Source organism: Canis lupus, chromosome 3 (assembly GCF_048164855.1).
Source record: "Canis lupus baileyi chromosome 3, mCanLup2.hap1, whole genome shotgun sequence".
Lineage (NCBI taxonomy): Eukaryota > Metazoa > Chordata > Mammalia > Carnivora > Canidae > Canis > Canis lupus.
Window position 1 is genome coordinate 66310175 of NC_132840.1, and position 22993 is coordinate 66333167.

The 22993-nt window shown below is 40.3% G+C and overlaps 1 protein-coding gene across 13 annotated transcripts in view; it reads left to right on the plus strand.

Annotated features, from left to right (window-relative positions):
* ZC3H12C (zinc finger CCCH-type containing 12C) overlaps positions 1–22993 on the plus strand; it is a 176542-nt gene that overhangs the window by 23972 nt on the left and 129577 nt on the right. For 11 of the 13 annotated variants that reach the window (XM_072821879.1, XM_072821878.1, XM_072821890.1 and 8 more), the window contains one exon: positions 16228–16344. The gene's annotated coding sequence lies outside the window, so the exon portion shown is untranslated. Of the gene's footprint in view, positions 1–8492; positions 8646–14709; positions 15519–16227; positions 16345–22993 lie in introns of those variants that run through there. The other 2 variants (XM_072821882.1, XM_072821883.1) reach the window with 2 other exon arrangements.

A 22993-nucleotide genomic window follows, 5' to 3' on the forward strand; every position in this document is an offset into this window, starting at 1 on the left:
CATGTATAAAATATCTGACCTCTGGTGCAATAATTTCAGCAAAGAGTGGAAACAACTTCCGTGACACACATCAATCTCTCCCTTCCTGCCCCATGTGCGACCCTGTTCCCTCTCTACCCTATTGAGGCCACTAAACAATTCAGCCCATAATATTATCCAACACCCAGTACTCCAGGTTATCTATGAGAAGATAAAAATAAAAATTCCAAAACCAGACTGGAGCCAGACATCTTCTCTGCAACATTCAATGCCAAAAAAGAGGGAATCCCATAATGTTTAGAGGAAACAGCCATGACTCATGAGTTCTATAATTCAGTAAAGTGTCCTTTTCATATAGCAATAATGGAAAAATCTTATCAAATATGCAAATCTTCAGAAAATACACAACTGGGATGCCTGGGTGGTGAAGCGTCTGCCTTCCACTCAGGTCATGATCTCAGGTCCTGGGATCAAGCCCCAAACCCCACATCAGGCTCCCTGCTCAGCGGGAAGTCTGCTTTTCCCTCTCCTGTCTCTCCCCCTGTTTGTGTTCTCTTGCTCTCTCTCTGTCAAATATGTAAATAAAATCTCAAAATAACCATTTTAAAAAAAATCTCCAATTAGAAATTTTAAAAGGAAAAAATGGAAAGAAGGAAGGGAGAGACAAAGGACGGGAGGGCATGCTGTGTGGGGGAAAGAACACTTCTTTACATAACTGTTGGATCAAAGAGGAAATGAAACCTGCAACTGGAGATATTAATTATAACATAATGTTTATTATAATGTGGATATTAATTATAATGAAACGTTATATATGAAAATTTACAAGATATATTTCTAGGTCCATTCTTTGAGTAAATGCATAACCTTACTTGCTTGCCTTAATTACCAGGTTACTTCTCTTCTCCTCGTTTTTCCTTTTTTATGGATCTTGAATGTCTGTTTGAAGGACTATGACAAAAGAAAAAGAGGGAAAAAATGTAGCCAAAATGAGACACAGGGAAATCACGAAATAAATTTTTTACCATTACGGGACTTGATCATGTCAATCATTGCAGGGTTCCTCGTGGGTCCCCAGGTTAATGATAAAATGGCATGAGGTTTTATGATACAAATGGTCACAGCTCTGGAAACAGACTTCCCCATTTCCTAGCAAATGACGGACTTTGGAAGCAGCCAGCCATTGTTTCAAGTCCTGTAGCCGCATGAAATGACCCTCACATATAACTTTCATTGCATACCAGCCATTGTTGGAAGCACTTTTCATGTATTAATTCATTTAATTCTCACAACAAACTAATTATACAGTACACTGGCCCAATGTGAGTTTCTTTCCGAGTGCTAAATTAATTTATTAAAGATTTTATTCTCTGCCCTCCCCACTTCCAGTTTATAAAAATGAGTGACCTTTTTTTAAATCTTGTAACTAAATAATCACCTGGTGAAGCATATCAGGTAATCAGAAGGCCTCTTGTTTTTTCCAGAAGCCATGTGCTCTCTATTTTTCTGATACATTCACCATGTGTTCTTCGGAGGACCACCCCAGATCCACTCCTGTTGTCTGAAACTATTAGAAAGAACCAACCTTATTAAAATTATCTTCTTTGGATTTAAAGAATGCAGTGTTTCCCTTCTAGCTGATATTCAAAATTTTTTCCATTTGTGATGACAGCGATGAATCAGGGTCTTGACATATGTTCAAATAATAAAACTTTTCCTTTTTAACTATATACTTATGCGGAGCAACACTAAATAAATAGAGCCAATGGATGTTAACAGCAGCATTCAGTTCTGATACATAATTGCAGCTAACCAAGGAACAGCTGCAATGATACTTTGCAATGAATCTTGTTTTAATATCTCACAGAAAATTATTAAAATTAAAAATTAGATGAATATAGCTTAGCAATCAAAAATTGTCCTATGAAGCCTCTACAAAATCAGCCTAAGAGGTCACTGCAAACTCTCCTAGCTCTCTAAAGATAATTAGTTTCTTTTGAATAATGCTTAAAGGAAAATTGTCTTTTAGCTCTATGAGTGAGTTAATCTTCTGGGATTTTTTTCCCCCAAATAGGAAATTTCTCTGAAACTATATGGTGCAAAACTACAAAAAGAAAGGGGAAAAAAATCTTAGGCTAATGAACAAATAAGAACTCGAAATTGCTTGCTTCATTCAACTACATTATCCTTCATTATGTCTGAGATCTACCATGCTTTAGCTTTTTACCAGCTAGAAATGAGAGAAGAAAGCTTTTAATAGAAAAGAGTTGGAAATGCACATATTCGGGAGCTCAGCAAAGCCCACCATTAGCACATTTTGTCAGACAGTGTAGTGGATTCAATAAAATGGACCTGGGCTAGTGAAAAGACATTTGGAGACAGAAGAAGGGTAGATCTTGCTCCACCATTTTATTATCCTTCATATTCCAGTATCCATTGAATATCAGTAATAAGGTTTACTGATTAGTACATTCATTCAACATACATCCTTTGTAATGATTTCTAGTTTTCATTCCTGCTACTGGTGAACTATTTGTTATAGTAGTGGTGTTGGCTGCTATTTTATTATTATTAATCATTAGGAAAAGAGTCCTTTTCACTCTCAGAAGAACCACATCCAAACTAGAAGCTCCTCCCACATAGCTGCCAGGGTTTTCTTTCCCAGAGTAAGAGCAATGAGTAATATGAAGCATTGTTACCGTGCTGGGCAAAGTCAAACTGGCAGCATCTAAGTCCAGTAAAACAAGAAAGGTATCATATCTTAAGAAAACAAATCCTAACCCTGCATTCAGTGTAGTGCATGAAATCACACCCCTAGAATCTAAAAATTTGTCACAAACTAAAGAATCTGGCCTCCCTGTCCTCTGTGGTAACTCTGGAAATGAGACTCAGCCACGGGTTTGGTGGAAGCACTGACCATTAGACAGACAGTGCTCACCAGTCTGAGTTGCATCAAGTTGGTCTTCTTCTATTTCAGAAATGTGGTATCTTTGTGGGGCCCATAATGAATAGGCTTTTCTGGAAAATTTTGCAAATATAGCCATTGAAATTATTAAATTTGTGTGTCAGCATGTGAGTATTTAAATACTATGAAAGAAATGATGCATTCTTAGAGTTTTCTTAATAAAAACATTTTGGTTAGAATGTCCACTTCTGGTCACAAGATAGCAACAGGCTCTAGAATTAACCTCTCACCATGGACAACTAGAGTAGTGAACCAGAAAAAAAATTAATAGCAGCTGTTTCAGTATTGAACAACAGGTAGCATGGCATTGTAGTCTCTTTGAGAAGGGAAACAAATGGGATGAGCCCTACAGTTACCTCAGCTTTTAGCCTAGAGATAATTTCTGGAGGACAATACAGGGAGGGGGAACCCAAGCAGGACCCAGAAATGTCAGTGAGTTGAGGAGACAAGTTGGGTTTGGGGGCATTGAAATGGCCAGAATTTACAGGGCAAAGCACTAAAGAAGAGGGAGATGCATAGAGAAACAGCACTGGACATCTGCCTAGGAGTCTGCTTGAATAGTGGACTGAATACCAATCTTCAAAGGCATTGGATACAACTCCACAAGGCCAGGAAAAATTAATTTCTGAGGAACAAGTAATTTCCAGGCAACTTGAAGCAGGACAAGTCCTGGAGCTCACACAGGGCTGGGAATCATTCAAGTTCCCAAAAGCCAGAGTAAAGAGATGCTGATGAATGCATAGGACATTTAGTCAGGATTCCAGAGAGCTCATGCCTTGTAGTAGGCCAAATTAACCACAGGAAAAAAAAAAAAGCTACTCTAGATATTTACACTGAGGAGTTTAAAAATGAGCCTTGATCTCATCTGCATGTTGGACTGAAGTCCAACAGTCTTCAAAGAAATACAATAAAATCCAGAACTCAACAATGTAAAATTCACCATGTTCATCATCAGAAAAATTACTATAAGAATAAACATGAGAAGGAGCAGAAAAAAATGTGATCCACAATGTAAAAAAAATAGGTTAATGGAAATATAACCAGAAATAACAGAGATGATGGAATTAACAGGCAAGAATACTTAAACAGGTATTATAAATATTTTCAATATGCTTAAGGATCTATAGGAAAAGATGAACATATGAGAATTTCTGGATGGAACGTCTAGAGATGAAAAATAAAATACCCATTGAATAGGATTAATATCAAATTAGATATTGCAGAAGGAAAGATTGGTGACCTTGAAGACATAGCAAAGATTTATGCAAAATGAAACAAAGTAAAAAGAATGAGTAAAAACACTGGACCCTGAGTGACATATGGGAAGATATTTAACAGTCTAACACACGTGTTTGAATAATGGCCAAACATGTTCCAAATTTGTTCAAGACTATAAATGCATATACCCAAGAATTTCAACAAATAGCAAGATTAACACACACACACACACACACACACACAAACACACACACATTAACACACACACACAAACACACACACAAAAACACCAAGGCACAACATAATTAAATTACTGAAGAACAACAAAGAGAAAAATCCTATAATCATCTAAAGAAAATCTATCTATTTAGATAGATCTAAATCATCTATCATCCATAGAATGGAACAAAATTAGGTATGACTGTACCCTACTTATCAAAAATCACGCAAACCAAAAGAAAATTGCATTAGTATCTACTGTAGCTTAACAAATCACCCCAAAACTGGTGGCTTTAAACCACATGATAATATATCATCTTTCACAATATTTATGTCTCGGGAATTTGGGACTGGCTCATTTAGGCAACTCTGGTTGGACTTCTCATGAGATTTCTGGACTGGGGCTAGAGAATCCACTTCCAAGGCCTATCAGTCTCCTGTCTGACAAGTTGATGCTGACAAGTTTGTTTATCTCCACATGGTCCACTTCGTGAGACTGCTTGAAATCCTCGTGTCATGATGAGCGGCTGCATCCAGAATGAGTGTTCCAAGAAACCAAGGGGCGAGATGTGGTGACTGCATAACCAGTCTGAGAAGTAACATGAATCGATTTCTTTTTTTTTTTTTAAGATTTTATTGATTTATTCATAGAGACACAGAGAGAGAGAGAGAGAGGCAGAAACACAGGCAAAGGGGAAGCTGGCTCCATGCAGGGAGCCTGACGTGGGACTTGATCCCAGGTCTCCAGGATCAGGCCCTGGGCTGAAGGCAGCGATAAACTGCTGAGCCACCCGGGCTGCCCTGATTTCAATCGATATTCTGTTGGTCACATGAGTTAGCCCTGATTCACTGTGGATCAAGACTACATGAACACATGAGCACCAGGAGGTGAGGAGCATTGATGGTTATCTTGGAGGCTGACATAATGATAGAACATTTTTTGAGTGCTTGAGAGGGGGAAAAAAAAACAAAACCTCAACCCAGTACTTTATATATGATAAAATCTTTCAAAGATGAAGGCAAAATAATTTATCAAATTAAAACTGTGAGAAGTGCCACCAGCAAACCTGTGCTGCAAGAAATATTAAAGTGCTTTTGACAAAAGCAAAATTACACCAGATGAAAACTTGATTCTACGCAAAGGCATAAGAGTGCTGAAATGATAAATATGGACATAAATACAGAATATTTTTCCTCAATTTTACATAAAAGATAATTGACCACTTAAAACAAAAATAATAATAATGTATCAGAGCTTATAGCGTCTTTAGGTATAAGATGTAGAACAAGAGGAACACTAAGAGTAGGAGGAAAAAATGGAAATGCGGTATTGCCTTGTCTTTGTATGATAACGTGAAGTGGTGTAGTATTTTGTGAGTTTGCACTGTGAGAAATTAAAGATGCATATTGCAAACATTAGAACAACCACTAGAAAGTATGTATCAGAGTACATTTCAGAAGTTTACTTGAGATGAAAAGGGGTATTTCATCAGAATAAAGAAGTCAATTCCTCAAGAAGACACAACAATGTCAGACACATGTATACTTAATCAAATAAAACCCTGAAAGCTGACAGAGTGAGGATCTACAGAAGGTAAAGGAGCAGCAAACGAATCCGTCCTGTCTAAAGCTAAAATGACTCTCTAGATACAATGTTGGTGAGGATGTAAAGCAAGGGGAACCATCACACACCCTCCTGGGTGAGAACCTAAGAAGGTACAACTGCTTTGAAAAGGTGGTGGTTTCTTAAGAATTTCTCTGGGTTCATGCTGCCTCGCTGGCCAAGCCTGTGCAGAAGCAGTCAGCCCCCCAGTTGGCACCTGGCAAGGACGCTGTCACCAAGGCACTGCTTGACTGCTCGACCCGGGAAAGTCTAGAGAAAACTAATCCAATATATAGAGCTCAGTGGTTGCTGGGGACTGGGGTGGGGAGAACTGGCAGGGAAGAAGCCAGAGGGAAGCTTTCAAGGTGGTGACTACACTGGTCTAAGTTCATCCTATTCTAAACTCAAAGTGTATGGATCACAGTGTATGCAAAGTGTGCTTAATAAAATTTATTTTTAAAAAACACTTTGGCCTCATAATGCATCTGGTATCTGTTGTGCATACAGGTCAAGGTCTCCTGATATTAGCTCGTTATCCTAAATAGATCAAACAACTTTTGTATGTCCCCAATTATTTAGAAAGGTGAAGTAAGAGCTGTATGCTTAAATTAAACTGAAAAGTAAAGATTTAACATACCTACGTTGCGCTCTTTGAAAAAGAGTTTCATTTAAAAATGTCTAGTTGTTGCATATAATTTTCAAATGTGACTTTGCTTTCAAATAAAGGTGTTTTTCTGCTGTAAGTTACTTGCAAATACTCCCTTGTGAAATCTTAAAGGAAAAACAGGGGGCACCTGAGTGGCTCAGTCAGTTAAGCATCTGCTTCCCACTCTGGTCATGATCCCAGAGTCCTGGGATCAAGTCCAGCCTTGGGCTTCTTGCTCAGTGGGGAGTCTGCTACACCCCTGCTTGCGTTCTGTCACTTGTTTTCTCTCTAAATAAATAAATAAAATATTTAAAAAGAAAAGAAAAAGAAAATGAAACTTGGACAAACAACTCAAAATTTATGCAACGTTCTAATCTGAACAACAACAATAATTAAAAAACAACAATCCTAGTAGAAAATACCAGTACCATTAAAATGACATTTTAATCCTAACAAATAAAGAAATGCTATCATAAACATGGGAATCTTCCCCCAAACGCTCAAGTTTTATGATGAAGGGGGGTGAAGAAGGACTGATTTTCCGCATTTACAGGGAGAAAGGGCAAATTCCCAAAGATCAAATGGAACACCCAGTGAGTACTTCTAACATAGAACATGTGTCCAGGCTGCAGGGAATAATGGGTCGGATGGGCAACGTGCACACTACTGTATTCTCTCACACTTTGCTGTGCACAGCTCTGTGAGCAGGTTTTGCCTTCAACTGCATTACTTGGTTGCAGCTAAAATGCTGAGAAAAAATTAAATTAAATTAAATTTAAATTTAAATTTAATTTAATTTAATGCTGGGGAAAATCTTCATTATCAAGGAACGTGACTTTCACTTTGTATGGGCACCATCCAATTTACCAATCCTGCGTGAGCCAATCTGACTTACAGAAACGTGTGTCAGAGTAGCAGAATATCATGTACTTTTTTGTTTAATCTTTGAACTCAAAAGTCCATTTCTTAGGAAAATGTTCCCTGCCCTCTTGCCTCAGGCCAGGGCAGACCCAGCCACGCTCACATTCCCAGAGCTCTCTGTGCTTCTCACTTATGTTTCTGTCCTCGTGAAATTACCTTCCCCATTGGATTATAAGGTGTATTTTTACTCACTACTGTATCCTCAGCACCTGCTGTAGTGCCTAGGCTCAAGAGCCGACCCAATATTGGTGAACTAAAAGCATGATTTAATTACTTAAATGTTAAGATGCCATTAAAGTAAAACCTTACTTGCTCTCAGCTATGGTGTTTATAAAATTAAATTTCACAGTATTATTATTTTACCTTATGCCCTTGTTTTCTTTGTGTTTAAAATAAGAGACAGAAATCCTGGATTATGGATCTACCGTGTTAGTGACAGTGACAAAAAAAACAGTGGGAAGACATGAGAAGAAAGACAATGAGCTTGAAAGAGGAATAAAAAAATAATTGTCACTGTGGCTGCCAGATGTCTATTGTAAAAGATTGTCAAGTGAGCCTGCTTAGATCAATGTAAGCCCCACCTGACTTCACCTGTCAAAGCCATCTCTGGAGCTGAATTAAGAAAGTCATTAAAAATAATATTATCACAACAATTTGTTTCTACAAAATTCGCTTGGTGATTTACCATCTCCTTTATTTCTCATAGTAAATGACATAACGGGAATTTGTCTCACATGAGCTAGAGCTCATATACAGCTTCATAACGAGTGAAAAAAAGGAATCAGTATAATAAATATTGCTTTATTTTTCCCTTTCATAATCCTATGCCATTGTCCTTTCCTCAAAATTCTACAGGGTATTGAGGTTCCTGGCTGACTCCGTTGGAAGAGCATGTGTGACTCTTGATCTCGGGGTTGTGAGTTCGAGCCCTATGTTGGGCATGAAGGCTACTTAAAAAAAAAAAAAAGATTGTTCCTAAATTCCACAGATTATTGAGGTTGAAATTAACGTAGAAGTCACTGATGATCTAAGGCCCAGAGAAACTACATATGATCCTGTCCAAGGTCATCTAATGAATTTATGGAAGAGTTGGGGTAAGAATTCAGATGGTCTAACTCCCTATTCGGTAGGACTGAGTATTAGTTGATTATCCTGAGTCTTCTCTTTTTGTAGGGGTTTCTGCATGTCTTCGTTCTTTCTCTTCTCTTTAGAATTGGGTTTTGATTTCTGAAAATCTGCCATGAATCATGACTGCCTGGTATGAAAATCTAATGCTTTTGTTAATGATTTTTAATTTAAATTCCATTAGCCAACATATAGTACATCCTTAATTTTAGATGTAGAGTTCAATAATTCATCAGTTGCATGTAATACCCAGTGCTCATCACATCACATGCCCTCTTCAATGCCCATCACCCAATTATCCCATCACCCTCCACCTCTCTTCCAGCAACCCTCCGTTTGTTTCCTAAAGAGTTTCTCATGGTTTTTCTCCCTCTCTGATGACTTCCTATTCAGTTTTCCCTCCCTTCCCCTATTATCCTATGCACTGTTTCTTATATTCCACATATGAGTGAAACCATATCATTGTCTTTCTCTAATTGACTTATTTCACTTCACTCAGCATAATACCCCCCAGTTCCAACCATGTCAATGTAAATGGTAAATATTCATCCTTTCTGATGGCTGAGTCATAATATTCCATTGTATATACATATACCACTTCTTCTTTATCCATTCATCTGTTAATGGATATCTCAGCTCCTTCCATAGTTTGGTTATTGTGGATGTTGCCGCTATACACATTGGGGTGCAGGTGCCCCTTTGATCACTACATTCGTATCTTTGGAGTAAATAACTACTAGGGCAATTGCTGGGTCATAGGATAGGTCTATTTTTAACTTCTTGAGAAAGCTCCATACTGTTTTTTTCAGAGTGGCTATACCACTTGTGTTCCCATCAACAGTGCAAGAGGGTTCCCCTTTCTCCACATCCTCACCAACATCTGTCGTTTCCTGACTTGTTAATTTTAACTATTCCAACCCTCTAAGGTGGTATCTCACTGTGGTTTTGATTTGTATTTCCCTGATACCAAGTGATGTGGAGCATGTTTTCATGTGTCCATTGGCCATTTGTTTGTCTTCTTTGGTGAAATGTCTGTTCATTTCTTCTGCCCATTTCTTGACTGTATTATTTGTTCTTTGGGTACTGAGTTTGAGAAGTTCTTTACAGATCTCGGATACTAGCCCTTTATCTGATATGTCATTTGTAAATATCCTCTCCCATTCTGTAGCTTGTCTTTTAGTCTTGTTAACTGTTTCCTTTGCTATTCAGAAGGTTTTTACCTTGAAGTCCCAATAGTTCATTTTTGCCCTTGTTTCCCTTGCCCTTGGAGACATGTCTGGCAAGAAGTTGCTGTGGCTGAGGTCAAAGAGGTTGCTGCCTGTGTTCTCCTCTCGGATTTTGATGGATTCCTGTCTCACATTTAGGTCTTTCATCCATTTTGACTTTATCTCAGTATATGGTATAAGAAAATGGTCCAGTTTCATTTTTCTACCTGTGGCTGTCCAATTTTCCCAACACCATCTATTGAAGAGACTATCTTTTTCCATTGGATATTCTTTCCTGCTTTGTTATTCTGCTATATTACAATTTGCCAGATTATTTCTTCCATGTATGGAAGGTGAGACACAAGAAGCTCATACACAAGACGCACACACCAAAAAAATAAGGATTATAGGTGGGGGAAAATAAGTTGTTTTGAACATATAATTTAAAGTAATAATTAACCTAAGGCAAAGTCATGTTCCTAAATGCCAAATTTCATAACTCTTAGAGAAATATCAACCTAGTCAACTAGGGGTCAATTTTATTGCCTTCAGATGTGGCTTGACGCTAGAGAACTTGTCCTAACTGTTTTGCCAGACAATTGCCAAATTGGATCCAAGAAGGGCTACGGTGTCAGGTTCCAAATGAAAGGTCCTCAAGTAGCATAAACTCAGAGCCACACAATTTAAGGGCTCTTCTCAAAAGCAAGATAGATGAATCCTCCTCACTCCAGAATAAATTTGGACTTTCAGAGATTTATGCTCCAGAGTCTTCACAATTGGGCAATAGGAGAAAGAATTTTATTATTTTTTAATTTTTTTTCTTTGGAATTTTTTCATCTGTATTAAGTTTTTCTATAGTTTTTTACATTTAAATTCAATTAATTAACATATAATGTATTATTGGTTTCAGAGGTAGAGGTCAGTGACTCACCCGTCTTACATAACACCCAGTGCTCATTACATCATGTGCCCCCCTTAATGTCCATCACCCAGTTACCCCATCCCCCCACTCCCTCCCCTCTAGCAACCTTCAGTTTGTTTCCTATGATTAAAAGTTCTTAAGGTTTGTCTCCCTCCCTGATTTTATTTTTTCCTCTCATCCTCTATGATCTGTTTTCTTTCTTAAATTCCACATATGAGTGAGATCATATGATAATTGTCTTCCTCTGATTGACTTATTTTGCTTAGCATAATATCCTCTAGTTCCACCCATGTCGTTGCAAATGGCAAGATTTTTTTTTGATGGCTGAATAGTAGCCCATTGTATGTATAGACCACATCTTCTTTATGCATCATTTTAAAGATGAGATCTTACTCAGAAGCAGGATGTCTGGTTGTTCTGAGCACGAGTTCTATACACACACATTCCACCTCTGTTCCAAGAACAACTCTGCTCCTCATTAGAGCCTCTGTCCTTGGGCAAGCCATTTAACCTCACTGTACCTCAGTTGCCATGGCTCTAAAATGAGGGTATTGACAGCACCAACATCATAGAGTAGTTTAAGGGTTAAGCGAATTGATATTTAATGCATTTAAAGTAATTTTTGAGACCTCTAATTATTGTATCAGTGTTTCTTGATAAATAAAATGATATCCCTGACAGCATTCAGGGAACTTCTGTTAAGGAAGTTCTTTCTCTATAGTTCATAAAAGTATAGACTGTGGTCCTGTTTACTCACATGGGTGTGACAATTTGGAAAGAATGCTCCCTGTTCCACCTCAACATACAAATAAACGGAAGCCTGACATATAAAACCAAAAGCCTGCCTCACTGTAGTTAGCCACCAAAGCTAATTTTTCATGAAAAAATAAAGAAAAAATCTTCCAAATAAAACAAACCCAGAAGCAATGAAGTCTGCCCATCAGACATGAGCTAAGTCCTCGATCTCAGCATATCACTGATTAGTAATCAGGACCTACCCCTAGGACTCTCAGATGTACTTTCAATGGGATAGGCTCATAGCTGACATTCAGTGAATAAACACGTAATAGCAAATATATGTTACACATATCATTTACATACAACATATATTTGTCAAGTATTTTTCTAAGTGCTTTACAATAATTCTATAAGGTTATTATTGATTTTATCTCCAGTTTAAAGATGAGGAGTATGAGGCACAGAGAGGTTTAAAAATTTTTCTAAGATCACACATGAGCAAGGATTATTGGAACTTACACTGACCCCACAGCCCGTGCATTGAGCAATTACTCTATGAATGGATTCAGGACACAATTCAGAGGGACAGTGTGACAGCCAAAGGAATACACTGCTCAGATCTCCATTCATTTGCAAGGAGTTCAATAACTGCAGGCTACAGTATTTCGGGGTCTGCAGATTGTGAACGGATGCCACTCTCTTCCTGGGCAGACTCTACCAATGACCACAAGATGAGGATACTAGGGCCTGGCTGCTTCTCTCCAAAGCAGGATTCCTCTAATCGGCAAGCTTTCCAATTGTAACAGGAGCTTCTCATTGGGTTGGCAGAAACTGTCAGATCTGCGCGGTGGCCTGAGGCTGTCCCTGCTCAATCCTGCTTCCCTTTCCTTCCTGCTCCGACAGATGGTAGCCCCCAAGAAACTTCTTGCATTTCTAACTGCCTCAACGTGCACTTCCCAGAGGAAGTAGCTGGTATTCCCAGGCTAGCATCTGACTGCGATCTCACCAGTAAGGAGAGACTATGAAACTATAGTAACAAAACCCTGAACTTGACGGAGATGAGTGCAGACTAAATGCATACTAGATGGGGGTCAAGTACGAGCGGGACGAAGGATGGCCACGCTATCTCACTCTAACACCACAGCACTGGTTTCCCAGTGCTTTGTCACTGCGATGACAACGCATTCACTCTCCCTCAAGAACTGATTTCAACCTTATGCTTGGATACCTGCTTTCCTTTTGTCATCTCCACACCAGCAAGAGAATAAAATCTGACTTAATTGCAGAATATTGACATTTTGGCAGATGCAAATGTGCCTTACTCCCCCGGTTTTACTTGGAAGGGAACACAACTTCTTGCACCCCACGCGATTCCACAACTGAGCTGACTTTTTCCCATTTCAAAGGCAGACATTTTGCCTTTTTAAAAGGCCACTAATCTTTTATGTTCAGTCAAAATTAGACACTTTATTAATTGACTTCTTGGTAAAAATTACAGAATCACATCGTAGGAAGGAGGGGAAGATGGGAACACATTCGGATTTCTCTACCATGGGTTCAGCCTCCTGGAAATATAGATAGCAAATCACAATAAAACTAAAAGGCAGAAGGTAACTTATAACTTTTTAAAATTGTATGAGTAAGTAGTAAAGAAACCTTTAGGGAGAGATTACAGAGTATTCATACAGTAGATAGGAACACCACCATGGACAATGGTGAGGCTTCTTTGATAGCAAGTGATAGATAGCATCTGTAGCTAACATAAGCCAGAGGGATATACTGGAAGGATGTGAGGTTCAGAGAAAGAATGGAAGGCTAAAAAGAGGAGCCACAACAATAGAACTATATACCAAGAACAGTATGATCAAGGAGCCTCACTGTGGGGGTGGAAGTCCAACTACCTTCGGCATTACTGTCCTTCTGTTCAAGATTCAAATTCCAGGCAGAGAACAGCAGATTGGCTCGGCTTGCGTCATCACCCTGTTCTTGGGGAGGAATAAACAGAACTCCTGATTACAATCCCAACAGATAGTATCTACAGGGGAAGTGAAAATTCCTAAAAAGGAAACTAGGTTGAAAATAAAAAGAAGAAAGAAAGAAAGAAAGAAAGAAAGAAAGAAAGAAAGAAAGAAAGAAAGAAAGAAAGAAAGAAAGAAAGAAAGAAGAAAGAAAGAAAAGAAAGAAAGAGAAAGAAAGAAGAAAGAAAGAGAAAGAAGAAAGAAAAGAAAAGAAAAGAAAAGAAAAAAGAAAGAAAGAAAGAAAGAAAGAAAAGAAAGAAAGAAAGGAAGAAGAAAGAGGAAGAAAGGAAGAAGAAAGAAAAGAAAGGAAGAAAGAAAGAAAAAAGGAAGAAAGAAAGAAAAAGGAAGAAAGAAAGAAAAGGAAGGAAGGAAGGAAGGAAGGAAGGAAGGAAGGAAGGAAGGAAGGAAGGAAAAGAAAGGAAGAAAGAAAGAAAAGGAAGGAAGGAAGGAAGGAAGGAAGGAAGGAAGGAAGGAAGGAAGGAAGGAAGAAAATGAATGCCAAACAGTCAAAAAACTTTAACAATTTAATAGGTTATATCATTTCCCACTAGTTCTAGTATTAGTGAACAAGTTCGGTGAGATGGCCCCTGCCGAGGCCAGTTGGCCTTCAGCTGAAGGCATACAATGCGAATCAGGAGAAGCATCTTAGTGCTATTGGATCAGTTTTCTGAGAAAGGTGTAGATACATTAGAGTATCTTTTGGGGGGCAGGGGGGTACTATGATGGTGAGAGAACCATCCCGATAAAACCATATGATAAAAGTCATATCCTACAAAGAAGAGTTGAAGGAATAGGAATATTTTGTCAGGAGAAAAAAGGTTTCAGGAGAGATAGGGTAGCTGCCATCACATGATGGTCATGTGTCTGGTGGCTTTAGAATCACTATCTTCCCGAGGAGTAGATATGAAACCAATGATGTTTAGTACCAAGGGATAGATTCAGAATCAATGAGAGGAGGTTGGGTCTGCCTTCACTGGGAGCCAGATGCTGAAAGAATTCCTATCATAAAAAAAAAAAAAATTAAAAAAATAAAAATAAAAATAAAACCCAAAAAATTAGAGCTGAGGTTGGAAAATTATAGAAGCAGACGAGAGAGAGAGAGAGAGAGAGAGAGAGAGAGCTGTTTCCCCAGAGTTTGGGTTTCTATATTTTATCTGCAGTTATTAAATAGGGGCAAGATATTCATCACTGTGGGTGGGGGCAGGATTTTGGCTTTTTCCTCCTAATTTGATCAGGGGTTTCCTATCGTGGCCTCCACCATCTTGTGCCTGTGTGGTTGGAAGTGGCTGCTTGTGGAGTGCTGCCAGGAGAGGCCTCTGACCTTCCCTGTAGCTGACCATGAGTTCTTTGTTGCTTTCATTCAGATATCCTATTAGAACCCAACTAACTGTCTCCTCTAGCATAGTCTCCCTCATTTTATAGTCAAGAAAACTCAATTCCTATCAAATGAAATGCCTTGACCAAGATCACACAGCCTTAGGGACAGAGTTGGGCCTTTTTATTCCCAGTCATGTACTGTTATTGCAATGACAAGGTGTGCAATCATGGAAAGAGAGAAGCTTTAAAATGGCACATTCAGGCATAGCCCATGTCCTGGCCCTGTGACCTTGGGCAAGTTGCTTATCTTTTCTGATCATCAATTTCTTCATCTGCAAGTGGGAATAATACCCACTTCAGTGGATTCCTCTAAGAACTTGAAGAGGGAATATTCACAAAGTAGTTACCTGAGTGCCCAGCAAACAGAGGTTGCCTACAAAAAATACTTGTGTTCTCCAATTTCCAGCCCTTCTTGCTTGGTTGCTTCCCAAGCCTTCCTGCTGATACCATGTCAATGATTTTAAGAAGAAGCCTGGACTTTCCTCTATTCTTTCCAAATCACACCATTGAGAGACAGAACTGCGGAGAGAAAAAAGAGAAATGGAGCCAATGCAGTGAAATATTAGCAGTTAGGGAATCTGGGTAAGGGAAACTCACACTTGTTTGTGGTTGACTTCCAAGTGTTCTTTAAAAAAAAAAAAAAAGACTTATTTATTTATTTGAGAGAGAGAGTGCAAGCAGAGGAGGAGCAGAGGGAGAGAGAGAATCTCAAGCAGACACCATGCTGAGCACTGACCATGACGCAGGGCTCAATCTCACAACCCCAAGACCTGAGCTGAGACCGGGAGTTGGGTGCTTAATTGACCAAGCTACCCAGGTGCCCCCCATTCCAAGTGTTCTTTTTAAGTTGGAAATCTTTTCAAAATAAATCATTTTTTAATGGAAAGATAAACCACTTGCTACCACATGTTGTTTTTCTTCCATTCCAAATCCCGGTTGCACAGCAACTGGACTAAGGTTTTTTAACCACACATGCATCTGACACTATGTAGTAAGTGCTCCCTTCCAATCCCCCTGCTCTAGAGGAAGTTAGGTCTGTGATTCCTCTTTCAGTTGTCCAACACATGAAACAAAGGGGAACGGTATCAGGCCTAGGGCACAGGCTGGAGCTCAAAAGTGCCTCGGTTTGAATGATAAATATGTGGTTACCCTATGTCACCCACCGATTCAGAAGAGGTCACATGCTAAATTGGAAAAGTCCCGGTGTCGGGGAAAGTAATTGAGAGCTTTTGTGTCCAAAATAGCCTAGATTCCCACTGAGAAGAAACCCAAATCTGTTTTCCTTTCACAGTGATTTAACATGGCCCTTTAAAAAATGCCTTGGAAGACGTGTCCACCAGCTGCTAGATCAGATACACGTTTTTCTTCATCAGCTGAAGCACCAACATCCTGGTCAAGCATGGATCGGGTAAGCAGAAATGGTCCCTACATGCATTATTTTTAAGTTTATGAAGAACCCTCCATGTTTTGACAAATAATCTGCAGATAATTTCTACAAGGGAAAAGGAGAACAATATTGATAGTATCCTAATAAGCAATATTTTCAGAGCAACTAAATGATCTTGTTGTACCTTGACACATAAGGTAGGTTCAGAGAACCCCAACTTCTAGGGGAACCCCCTAGATGAGGCCCCTGCTCTCACTAAATTTCAACCTAGTGGGGAAGATAAGCAATCATGATGAATGTCGTACAGTCTCTGGCAGGGCTGTGGGGAAGCACACAAGAGGGGCACTCCACCCAGCCTCGTTGGGGCTTCCCAGGGAAAGTTAAATCTAAGCTGAGACCTGAAGGCCAAGTAGAAAGAAATCAGGCCAGTTGAGCCAAATGTTTTCCAGACAGAAGAAACAACATGTATAATTACCTAGAGGTTAGAAATTCCAAGGAAGGTTGGGATGAGGAGGAAAAATGAGACTAGGAGGCAGGTTGAAAAGCCGGATGCCATGCACATGTGAACACATACTTGCCATCCTCCCAGAGCTTGCCTGGAGGAGAGGACACCTCTGCAATGTGGCCACATGGCTGTGTCCCTTGGCTTTGATCTGATACACAATCTTTCCTGTAGAGATAAGATTGCGTGGATAAAGTTGACTTTGAGAAGACCTGTTTCAGGGATATAACTTTTCTTTGGTGCCTCTCCCCTACCCTCTTCAAGTCTATGTCTTCGAAGCTGATATTACAGCAGAAATAATTACCATTCATGAAATACTTCATATGTGCCTCGCACTGTCTCAAGTGCCCAACAGGGATTATTTAATCAATTCTCAAAACTAACCCTAACTAACCCTAAGAAGTATAATTGTTATCCCTATTTTACAAATAAGGAGATTTGTGATTCCATACAGTAGCTGGCTAACTTTCCCAAGGTCGCCGTACTAAGTGGCAGAGTTGATAGTAGGACCCAGTTATATCTAAATCCAATGTTCACCTTCCTAACCATCCTGGTACCCAACCCCAAGGTTCTTAGTTTGTATGACATTCCCTACAGAGCCTTGTTCTCAAGTATCTAACAACTAATAAATTAAGAGGTTAAGAGAGAGACAGAGAAAGATCATTATTGGCCTAGCACCTAGGAGATATTCAACGTGCTAGTGACAAACTAATGTATTAACTGATAGAATTAGATACATTAACTGTTCTTTTTAAACGGAGAATTCTAAAGGTTGCAAATGATTTCAAGGCCCAAAGCAATGAGACTATTCTTATAGAAAGATGATTGGCACTGGTGTATGGAATGGTAACCATGGTACCCCCTTAAATCACACCATGGAAACATCTCACTACCTTCCTGCTTGTTGCTATGCTACTTCCTCCTGGATGATGCTTCTGAGGTCTTAGCAGGAACCCACGCCACCACCACCACTTTCTTCCCGCGTCTCATGAATCAGGGTGTTATATAGGGGGGCAAAATTAGGCCCTCTCCCAAACCATAATTATAATAGAGGATAGAGAAGTAGGAATTTCCAACCCCGGTCAGAAGAAAAATTTAGAACACCTTTTGCCTAAATGTTTTGCCCTATTCTGTAACCATAGAGCAGGTCTATTTTGTTTTGTTTTGTTTTTGATAAACAACACAACTAGCTGTATCTAGAAGAAAATACTTCACCTTTTGGAAATTAATTTTTTTCTTCTATTAATAAACTCAACAAAAATGATCCCTAAAGATCCTTCCAGGTCAAAAACTCTAAGAAACCAGCTGTGTCTAAGATATGTCTGAAAGATCTGAGTATTTGCTTGTAGATACAGTCTAAGGTTGAAAGGAACCTGAGGAATCCTTGACTCTAGAGGATCCTGCTAGACTGCCTTACTGTTCTCTTTCCATATTCCTAGCCTAAAAAATACTCAAACGTTTGACTCTTTTGAGACACCCCTAATCTGATCCATGAATCCTTCCTAATGTTGTCTCTGATATGTGGTCATTGGCCGCTGCACAGACAATATACCGCAGAGGCCATGAAGCTCCCCACTTCTTCCTCAGGCACTTGTAGTTGCTATTGGCTTGTCTTCATACTGAGCCCAAATCCACCCCCTGTAATTGTACTTCCCAGGGGAAAAACACTTCCAGGCACATGAAAACTGGGCTGACAAGACAGGGCTACACAGGACTTCACAAGCCACAGAGCGACAAGGGCTCCTACTCGTCTTCTTTGACTTTCTTTTTCATCAGATATGTAAAAACAATCTATGTAAGGAGCAAAGACAAAAATACTGACCTTAGGAACACAAGGGAATGGGGTGAAACTAAACCAGGCCTCCCTATGAACAGGGAGAGTGTTCATGCTTTTTTATGAATAAAGGAAGAGAGGGGCCAAGGTCCGAACTATAAATGACCCAGGGCTTCTTCCAGTATTGAAAGAGAGAATGTGAAAAACCCAAATGAATCACTGTCCCAATTCAGGCTACAAGGCGGGCATGGCAGTGAAAAATGTGTCCCAGGAGGAAAGGTCGTGCCTATTAAGACAAGTGTGGAGTCGTTTCAAACACAGCTTCCCTGTGCTCTGATGAAAAGCCTCACTGGTCATTCTTTATGCAGAGCGTCCCATTCACTGCCAACTGCCCTGGGAGAAGGAGCAGAGGCCGCATCTGAAAAGGATAACTTGTAAGGAAAGTGCAATATAGAGTGGCCACCTGCCAAAGGGTCAAGGGGTGGCTTTAGGGGCATTATCTTATTGGTCCTGTTTTGTCCTGGGAAGGTATGAAATATTTCTGGTTGTGCATCAGGAATGCAGTTCTTTGGATGGAAGGGAGGGCTGCTTCCACTATGACTGGCTGCAAACTTGAGAAAAATCTCTTCCTTCTGTGTGGTTTTAGTGGGCTTATTGCTGACCAGAAGGTGGGAGAATGAAACACCAGCCTTCTGTTGGGAACTTGCATTTACTGTACTCGAATTACTTTGGACACTCTGGTCCCAAAACACTGAGAAGGCAATATATAACATTTCCTCTCCAAATAGTTTCTGCCTATCAAAGGGCCATGGGAATGGACAATGCTGTTGGCAGACACCTAGGAACCCCCATCTGCTATAATCCTAAGGCTCTTTCACTGTTCAGAGCCATAACCGGTCCCAAGCTACTGAGTGGACAGGCTTGCTCCAGCAATCATGTACATTCACAAGACCTATTCTTATCTCCCTCCCCAGGGAGTTTGGGAGCTTCCTGAACAAGTCCAAAGCCATGGTCAATTTTCTCCATATTTTAGGGTAACCTTACCCATAGTCTAAACTGGACCTGACATGACCACCTACAAAGAGTTCCCAAGGGCCTTGAAACTAGAGATTAGATTAGTGTACCAAGGAATCTAGAAGTGACCACAGAACAAATCATTTAGCTCATTGGTGTCAGACGATGGGTGGATACTTCGTGGCTAACCATGCTCAATCTCCAGTGTAATTTTTTTTTGCACTCCTTAAATAAATGTTTCTTTATTTCTGAAATATATTTGGACCTCTTGATTTTTTTTGAAGTACTATCAATTTAAAAGTTTGTAGTGATATATTGATCCTTGTCTTTTGTTGTTTTGTTTGACTTTATTTTATTGTAGTAAGAAAACATGAGCTCTACCTTTTTAACAAAATTTTAAGTGCATAGTGAAGTATTGTTGACTATAGGCACAATGTTGTATGTCAGATCCTAGGACTTAGTCATCCTGCAGAACTTTATGCCCACTTCCCTCTCCCCTCAGCCTCTGCCAACCACCATTTTACTTTCTGATTCTAATCATTTACTATCTTAAGTACCTCACATAAGTGGAATCGTGCAGTACTTGTCTTTCGGTGACCGGCTTATTTCACTTAGCATAATGTTCTCAAGGTTTCTCCTTTTTGCTACATATTGCAGAATTTTCTCCTTCTTTACAGCTAAATAGTATTCCACTGCATCTATATACCACATTTTCTTTATTCCTTCCTCTGCCAATGAGCATTGAGGCTGCGTCTGCATCACATCTTGGAGATTGTAAACAGTGCTACAATGAACAAAAAAGTGCCAATATCTCGTCTAGATCCTAATTTCAATTCTTTTGGATAAATATCCAAAAATGGGATTGCTGGAATATATAGTCGTTCTATTTCTCTTATTTTGGGGGGAATTTATATACTGTTTCCTATAGCATCTGCACCATTCTGTATTCCTAACAATAGTGTGCAGTTCTAATTTCTCTACACCTTCACCAACATTTGCTGACTTTTGTGTTTTGTTTTGATTTGTTTTTGATCATCACCATCTGGACAGATGTGAGGTCATATCTCATAGTGATTTTGATTTGTTTCCCCAGTGATATGTGATGTTGAGTACTTTTTCAGATACCTGTTGAACATATACCATACTTCTTCTTTGGAGAAACCTCTATTCAAGTCCTTTAAAATGGGCCTTTTTTTAATTGAGTTTTTTCAGATCTCATATTTTTTGTGGTATCTTTCTTAATATCACTTGTGCCAGTGAGAACCAAAAGCAATACTTGAATGAAACAAAAGAACGAATTGACTTGTGGGCAATAATCCCATCTTCTCCCTAACTCTATTTCATGTCAATCATCCAGAAAACATCAAATGGACTCTCTATTTCTGCAAGCCCAGGTGGGCCATGGGTGGACCATGGGTGGATGGCCCATGGGACCCTGTTGCTTTCTGGATTGCTGACTCTAAGCAAAATGGATACATGGGTATTCATTCATCTATCTCTAAAAATGGACTGAGCTCTTAGTAATAGTTGTTAAGCATTTTAGCTTTTTTAAAAGATTTTTTTACTTATTTATTCATGAGAGACATAGGCAGAGACATAGGCAGAGGAAGAAACAGGCTCCCCAGGTGGGGAGCCTAATGTGGGACTTGATCCCATGACCTCGGATCATACCCTGAGCTGAAGGCAGACATTCGACCGCTGAGCCACCCAGGCATCCCGCATTTTAGCTTTTATAAATCCATTTTGACCATTGTCAGATCTTCCCAATTATTTTAGGTCTTAGAATTTGCACTTAGAGCCAGAAGGCAGTGCAGAAGGCCTCAGAGAGAAGCCACCCCTTTCCTTTCTGCATTTTGTTTCCTTTCTGCGCCCATAACTGGTTATCATTATCAACAGAAATATCAGCGAAAACTCACTGATTGACCTAAGTACACACATGATAGTAAGTCTGGGTTACAGTAAGTTACAGTAAGTGAAAACAGCTCCTTCTCTCATGACTTTCATGAATTATACAAATTACATATTACCTAATTTTTCTGGATTTCCAAAAAACCCAACCACGTGCTATACCACTAAAGTTCATTGATAATGTATTACATCTAATTCCATTAAAGACGGGATCCCTGGGTGGCGCAGCGGTTTGGCGCCTGCCTTTGGCCCAGGGCGTGATCCTGGAGACCCGGGATCGAATCCCACATCAGGCTCCCAGTGCATGGAGCCTGCTTCTCCCTCTGCCTGTGTCTCTGCCTCTCTCTCTCTCTCTGTGACTATCATAAATAAATAAAAAAAATTAAAAAAAAATAATAATAATTCCATTAAAGGCCTCTGCGCTCATCCTTGTTGGCCAAGTAATCCAAAGGCCCCAAAGTATTTCCCAGCGTGTCCTAAAAAGAGTTGATGTCATTTTCCAAGTCGTTTCCCGGGAACCCGCACTTCACCTGTTCCTCCTGACTGTGTCCGCGTTCGTCTGCTTCTCTGATCCCTGTTCCACATTGTGCTTTTCTGTTCTTTTCCTGCTCTTTCCATCTCTGGGCTGCTGGTGGTTGCGGCTGCTCTGCGTTCAGCAGCGGCCTTGTGTTCTTCCTCCCCGACACCTGCCACCGCAGGCTCCCCTTTGTGTCTCGGGCCTGCGCACAGCTTCCCTTCCGTCGCCCTCCTCCCTGGCTGTCCTCCCTCCTGCCAGCTTCTTTGTCTTCTGTGCGGCCACCAGACCCAGCTTGGGCCTTGAGAAGCCAGCTTTCTGGCCGCAGCCCACGACAGCCCCGTGAGCTTCGAGAGTCAAGCAAGACAGAGGAACCCAGAGGTGACACCCTGCCACCACCTCCCGAGGCGAGTCGGTGCTCCAGCCAAACTGGCTTGTCTTCTTCACCAAACAGATCTCGTGGTCCAGGGCCCGGAGTGGGCGCTGAAGGCTTCTCCCCTTTCTCCCTGTTGCGTTGTGTGTGTGCGTCTGTGTGTGTTTACAAAAAAAGTAATTTCACCTCTTTGTACTTCATTCTGCGCACCTGCCAGGTGGGGAAATTTCCGGGGCTCACCGCAGCCCTGATGGTGGAGGCGACAGGCCCCGGCTCACCCCCGCCTGGTGGCAGCGCCCGGAGGGGGTGAGCCGGGAGTGTGGGGGTCACCCACACTCTGAGGCATTTTCCCAAGCGGCCTTAGTCCCTCAATCAACATGGACTTGGGAGCACTGAATGGTTTTCTGTCAGATTTTGAGGACGATGCAGGGATTTATGAGACCTATTTGCTGCTTTCCAGGAGGCTGCAATTTAGGGGAAGCAACAGGACTCATGCAAACCAAAAAGATAAAAGTATGCAAGCGAGGCCACGTGCAAGGAAGTGAAGAAGACAGTTTGTAGGAGCAGCTGGGATTGAGATAAAGG